Source organism: Crocodylus porosus, unplaced genomic scaffold, assembly GCF_001723895.1.
Source record: "Crocodylus porosus isolate Cpor-Errol unplaced genomic scaffold, CroPor_comp1, whole genome shotgun sequence".
Lineage (NCBI taxonomy): Eukaryota > Metazoa > Chordata > Crocodylia > Crocodylidae > Crocodylus > Crocodylus porosus.
The window spans coordinates 88,334,955-88,342,412 of NW_017728906.1; the positions used below are offsets into that span (position 1 = coordinate 88,334,955).

The window sequence follows — 7,458 nt, forward strand, 5'->3', positions numbered from 1 at the left end:
TAATTGGTGGGGGGGAAGGATTGTTGAAATTTGAGGGGAAAAATCAACTGAGATACTTAACATTTTGAAGACACAATTAATACCTTTCAAAAGAAATCATGAAGATTTCTATGATCTACATTTGTCACGTGTGCCAGACTAATATTTTCACTCCAAAGAGAGTGTAAAGAAAGCATTACAATACATTACCTAAAAAAAAAGCAAAAGTATCAACAATTTTAGCTCATTATAAAGGCACTGTACTATGTACTATGTTACATCATGCTCAATAACTGGTTTCTAATGATATCATCATATCCTTTATTCTTAATTACTCATAAAGTCAATGCATTAAGATCTTTTTACTTAAAACCCTGAACTTTCCATTTCCTTACTTCCCTGGGTTCTTGAAGTTCCTCGGACTTGTGTCTTAAATAATGTACGTAAGCAACACAAAGTAATTTCCCTGAGTCTTGACTTGCTTAATTATTACAGAAAACATAGGAAAATATGGCTGGAAAGGATTTCACAAGGTCACCTAGTTTAGCCCCCTGCTTAAGGCAGAATCACTCCTGGCTACACCATCCCAGCCGAGTGTCTGTGTCCAACCTGCTCTAGAACACTTCCAATGATGGAGACTCCACAACTTCTCTAGGTATCCTTTCCCAATACTTAACTAATCTCATAGTCAGAAAGTTTGTCTGATTTCCAACATAAATTTCCTCTGCTGCAGCTTGATTGATTCCAGTCCTGTCCCTTATCACCACAGAGAAAAGCCCATCTCCATTCTCTATATAGTCATTCTTCAGGTATTTGAAATCTGTTATCAAATCCCCTGTAGTCTTACTGTGACTAAACATTGTTTTCCTATGGCTCTGTATTTGAGTTTTGTGACATTTTTCCTTATTTCAGCATAGGAATGTTAAGGTTTAGATAAATTTCACACATTTGAAAGAAGGATCTTGTTAAATATAAGTATGTGGGCCAAATTGTACTCTAAGTCATACTAGTGTCTATCTGATGACAATACCCAGATGTCATAGGTGGCATTATGACCATAGTTCCCAAAGTGCTTCAAGAGGGAAGTTATTACCATTACCTTGTTTTATACATTGGCAAACTGAAAGACAAATAAAGTGATTGGGTGACTTAGCTTCAACAAGGAATGGAATCCAGGTCTCCTAAGTACCAGACTAGCGCTCTACTTACTAACCCACTCTGCTTGTCATAACTGTTGGAATCAATGGAATTAAACTAGCACCCATTCAGAATTACTAATGGAAAAAATAGGCCCTGAAATGCTTTAGGTCTCAACCTTAGTACACCTCAGATACACGTGTTTATAGGACATTGTACACAATTAAAAACTGTTACCATTTAGGAAGTTCTAATGGTATATTTGGTGCTATGTATATCACATTATAAATGTATTCCAAAGTGGCAAAATTATTCTAAGTATACAAAAATATCAATGACTTTGTCAAGCATCTGAAGATAGAGGTATCATCTCATTACCAAATTCACTGGCTAGATAGTACAAACTTTTGTTTTATAATGAGAACCACTATTTCATCTATACATAATTTATCCCTCTGACCTATATCTACAGTATACCTCTATACATAGGTTCAGTGGCCACCATTGCAGTCATCACTTACCAACATTGGCATTCTCTCTAAGCTGTGTGGTGTGTGCAGCCGCGCAGACATGCCAGCATGGCATGAGTGTACCTGCACAGCTGTACATGCCCCACAGTTTAGAGGAAATGCTGACCAGACGTTAGCATATTAGTGTTCGAATTATTTCTTATATCTCCAATAAAAAATAGCAGTTATAACTCCTATATATTGTATGGTAACTGGTGGTAATAAGTGACTTTGTAATGTTGATGATTATATCTAAAATTGGTGCATGCTTCTTTCAGCTGCTGTTCAATTGCCATCCTTTACTATCAGGAAATGATAGCAAGCTAAGTGTCTCTCAGCCCCTTTCCCAAGCCTGCACCCCCAGATTCATAGATTGTAAGCCCGAAGGGACTATTATGATCATCTCATTTGACAGGACACACAATGTCACTCAGTGATTCCTTCATCAGACCCTTAATATCTGGTTGAATCACAGCAGATCTTTTAAAAACCCATCCAGTCTAGATTTAGAGATATCAAGTGACAAAGAATCCACATCACCTATATGACATTAAAAAACTTTGCAGGACAGGGATTGCAATTTTCTTTCTTGCATAAGGGTGTAGGTTGTAGCCGTGCTGGTCTAAGGATATAGGCAGGCAAGGTTCTTTGGGTGAATCTTATATCTTTTAATAGACCACCTTAAATAGTTGTAAAAAATTTTCTTAGCAAGCTTTCGGGTTTAAAACCCCTTCATCAGGCTGACGAATCATCTGCAGTTGGTGTGTGCTCTTCCTGGATGGAATGAATAGTAAAGAGGCCAAAGTCTGGTCTGCATGCAAGACTGGCAGTCAGTGAAGAAGTAAATTGAGGAGTCATTGGATGAGAGACAAGCTGGGGGTGGGGGGAAGGGGGATGAATGTAGCAGGTAAATAGTGGACAGGTACCTGGGGAGTCAGATGTCAGGCAGGTTATAACGTGTCATAAATCCAATGTCTATATTTAGTTCATGATTTTTTGTATCCAGGAGGTTGATGAAGTGAAGTTCATAGGCTTGTCTGTGAAAAGTGTTTTGTGAATTTCCCTTTGAGGATTAGAACTGAGACATTGGAGAGTGAGTGGTTTTCTTGTGACAAATGTGCCCCCGCAGGTATTTTTGTCTTTAATAGAGTTCCAGTGTGCATTCATTCTAGTGCACAGTTGTTATTTGGTTTCTCCTATGTATTTTCCATCAGGACATTTGGTGCATTGGATGAGATATATTATATTTCTGGAGGCGCAGCTGTAAGATCCAGGAATGCTGATGGTTCTGTTGTGGGGTGCAGTAATTGTGGAAGTGGTGGAGATGTGTTGGCAGGTTTTGCATTTCTTGTGATGGCATGGTCTGGATCCATTTGGTATGTTCTGGGGCATAGGAAGTTTGCTTCTGGTGAGGAGGTTAGCCAGATTTGGTGCTTATTACAAGGCTAAGATAGATAGTTCTGGGAAGATCTCTTTAAGAAATGGGTCTCCTTCTAGTATGGGTTGCAAATGTTTGAGGATTTTCCATAAGGGTTCAAGGGAGGGGTGATACATTATAACAGTGGTGTGCAATTTGTGGGGGTTTTCTTCTGTATGACAGCAGTTCTTCACATGGTACCCAGGTGGTTCTTTCAAACGTGTGATCTATCTCTCTGGAGGACTGTCCTTGTTGAGTGAAAGACGTTTCAAGATTTGTGAAGCGGCAATCCCGGGTGTTCTCCTCAGTGCAAATTCAGTGGTATCTGAGGACTTGGCTGTATTTTACAGCTTTCTTGGTGGATTTAGCGTGATTGCTGGTTCTGTGCAGATATGTATATTGGTCTGTGGGTTTCTTGTATAACGTGGTCTGTATTTAGCCATTCTGGATACTGATCATTGTGTCTAAAAAGGAGATGTTGGTGCTGGAGTACTCAAGAGATAATCTGATGGAGGTATAATGACTGTTGAATTTCTGATGGAACTGAATCAGAGATTGCAGGTTTTCAGTCCAAATGATAAAGATGCCATTGATATATCTTAAGTATAGCAAGGGTTTGATGGTGCAATCCTTGAGGAATTCTTCTTCCAGATGACTCATATAAAGGTTGGCATACAGTGGGACCATTTTGGTGCCCATAAGTGTGCCCAGAGTCTGGAGAAAGTGTTGGTTATTAAAAATGAAATTGTTGTGTATGAGGATGAAGTGTATAAGGCCAGTAATATCTTTGGGTCTGTACTCTGGGTTGTCATCTTGCTCTCATAGGTATGTAAGGCAGGCCTAATTATGCCTGCCTTACATAATGCATTATAACAGGGCCATCCAACTTTTGAGTGGTTGGGGCCTCATGCCCCTTGGGACAAATGCCACACTGTACAAAGCACCCTCACACTGTGCTATGTAGACCCTCCTACTGAACTGCACCAGTACCACCCCACTGTACTATACAAACATTTACCTGGTACACCACACAGGTGGCCCTGATCCCCCAAACTCCCTAACTGTGGGCTCCCTCAGTCCATACCTCCCCACCCTACCCTACCCCCATGGGCACAGACAGAAAGAAGAATCTGGAGAAGGGAGGAGGAGGTCAGAGACCCTGGTGGCAGCTGCAGAAGGAGAGACATGAGGTGAGTGGTGCCCAGACTAGTAGCCAACGGCCAATGATTAACCCCTTGGGGGCTGTATGCAGCCAGTGAGCCACCAGCTGGAAAGCCCTATATTATATGATGGGAATAGAGAAGCCTGAACCTAAACTCCAAATCTAGAAAGAAACAACTAACAGCACCCCCAAAATTGTGGCATTAAAATTCCGGATTCAAAATTTGGAGCTGGACCCTAATTTATAATCTATAAATCCAGTCCCTCTAACATTGGAAATATCATATCTCAATCAAGATCAGGATCTGAATTTTGTAGCAGAAGGCTATCTCTTCCTGCTTAATATTTAGAGGCCAAGTTCTACTTATAGTTCCATGTGTGCAAGTACCATCAACTTCAGTGAAAGTTCAGCTTGTGTGTCTGAGGGGGAAATTTGGCACATAAACCTGTGTATTCACACTTTCTTTTTATGAACAAGAAGCAATGTATGGGTGCAATAAACACCTGTCATATTAAATAGTAAAGATACATTGCTTTCTGTCTGCCTTTTGGGAAGATAGCACCTCATGAAATTTTAGTAAAGGAACTAAATTCCAACAAGGGGAAATCCCCAAAAATCCAAATATGTAAGTTACAAAAGAAATCATTTTAAGTATAAAGAAGGCATCACACTGCGATTGTGAATTTGGCTGACCTTGGAACAGGTATGTCAAAGCCATTTTGTTTAGTAATGATATTCCTAGTATTAATATGAAAATGACAAAAACTATTTTATATTTTTTTTCAGTGACTAACAAATAATGATATCCTATGAAAACCTCAAGCAGAACTCTCTTTTGCCATTTCAACAATTATCTTTTTTTCTCTGAAGTTAAACAATAGATGAGACCTCCTAATGGCTTTCCATGTGTTCATCACAGCTACCTGCGTGAATTTGCAGTAATTAAGCAATCTGAAGCACTGACTGACCCAGAGAGAAAGCTATTCCATACCAGTGGTGTCCTTGAAATGTCTTCATCATCAAGCAGTCTTGCTTTTCATCTCACTGAAACCTTATGTCAGCAGTACTGTGTATAAACCCTTCCCCTATAACAGCTATTGAAATCATATAAGGATGCTCAGGGAAAAAAAAGACCACACCAGGAAAGCAGCATAGCCAGAGAAATACCCTGTGCAAGTGTTTTGGCTATAAGGAGGGAGGTAAAAGGAGCTCAGTAAAGAAATGTTTTTGTCTTTTTTTTAATTTAAGGTCAAAAATATAATTAGCATTTGAGTGGAGGTGAAAATACACTTCCTGAGGGACCACAGTGGCCAAATTTGTGCCATTTAATGTCAACAGCCATCAGAGTTGTGATAAAATTAATAGAGTTTTATGTGATTGATAACCCAGCTCATCTGCCACTCCACTACAAAAATCCCACAGGTTTAGCAGCTAGAAACAATGTTTAGATCACTTTTGAAAGGAAGCTGTTTGAAAGATGTACTTATGGGCTTTAATTAGCTTCTGAAATCTGTAACAACCATTTTTTTCCTTTTCAAAAAATAAAAATATATGGTTTAATTACTAAGTGTGGAAAGTGGTTTTATATAATTTCTTTAGCGCAAGTACACCCTTTGTGGACAGTCAAGTGTCAGTGAATGGTGACAAAGGCAGACTTTCTGGAATATACTATTTTGGAAACATTACAGAAACATAATTCCTGGATGAGGGTGTCCTTGAAGCAAGTGGAGGGAAAAGACCATGTATGATATAAAAAGGAGGGATGTTTATAGTATTAAGAAATGAAAACATATATCTATATCTATATCTACTTATAGTGTATATCTATATCTATATCTATATATAGATATAGATATACACTGTAAGTATAATTTGCTATAACATTCACTTAGTAGGTTGTATTCAGTTTTCATTCCAGGACTAAAAATAAATCTCTAATATTGTGACTTCAAGAATTACATTTTCAAAAATAAAAATGTAAAGGGATGGATATTGCTTATACTTTCCATGTCATAGACTTCTTTGATAGCAACTCACATAATTTGGATAAAAGGTACTAAAAATGCAGCCTGTTTCTTAATGTAAAATGAAGTATTATATACAAACATAATTTTTAAACCTATTCCCTTGCCTAAAACATACCAGAATGCTTTTCTGTACTTTTCAAGAAACTGTAAAACGCATAGCTATATATTTCAGTTGATTGCAGAATCAAATAATTATGATGTCATAGGGATAACAGAGACCTGGTGGGACTCCACCCATGACTGGACCTCAGGTATAGATGGATATACCCTATATAGGAAGGATTGTATAGATAAAAGGGGCGGGGGTGTAGCTCTCTATGTTAAGGAAAGCTACACGTCCCTGCAAGCTGATATTGGCAATCAGGGTGGACGGCTAGAGACCCTCTGGGTTAAAATTCATGGGGAACATGGCACTGGGAACACAATGGTGGGAGTCTACTACAGACCTCCCACCCAAAGTCCTGAGCTTGACCAGGAGTTTGCCCTGGAACTGGCTGAGGCCGTATGCTCCAGGACCATGGTTGTCATGGGTGACTTCAACTACCTGGACATCTCATGGGAGGACCACTCAGCAAAATCTGAGCAGTCGCAAAACTTCCTCTCATGTGTGGATGACCTCTACCTGACTCAAGAAGTCTATGGGTCAAAGCACTGCTTGACCTGATACTGGCTACTGGGCTTAATGACCTAATCAGTGAACTAGTGATTGATGGGAAGCTGGGTGACAGAGACCATGAGCTGATCACCTTCACCATCCACCATAAAGCTAGCAAGTCAATCAGCAACACGGAAGCCATTGACCTCAGGAAAGCCGACTTTGACAAGCTCAGGAGGCTTGTCAGTCAGGGCCTGAGGGACTATGACCTCAGGGAGAGGGGAGTTCAAGAAGAGTGGTTGCTCCTCAAGGGAGCAATCCTCAATGCACAAGATAAGTCTATTCCATCTTGGAGGAAAGGCAGCAAGAGGGCACAGCAGGTCCCCCCAGGGACCTAGCAGACCTCCTGAGGCTAAAAAGAAAGGCCTACAAAGGATGGACGATGGAATTCCCCTTCAAGGAGGATTATTCTGCATTGGACCAGGCCTGCAGGGAGTAAACCAGGAAAGCCAAGGCTGCAACTGAACTCCAACTAGCTTTGAGCATCAAGGACAATAAAAAGTCCTTTTTCAGATATGTGGGGAGCCGGAGGAAAAGCAAGGGCAACATTGGACCCCTGCTGAACCAGATGG

General features: G+C 40.0%; 1 long non-coding RNA gene across 1 annotated transcript in view; it reads left to right on the forward strand.

Moving 5' to 3' along the window:
- Positions 1-2,380: 2,380 nt before the first annotated feature.
- The window catches only part of LOC109306045, a 15,373-nt gene continuing 10,295 nt past the window's right edge, over positions 2,381-7,458 (forward strand). The window contains exon 1 of the long non-coding RNA XR_002099825.1: positions 2,381-2,539. This is a non-coding gene — a long non-coding RNA (uncharacterized LOC109306045). The remainder of the gene's footprint in view (positions 2,540-7,458) is intronic.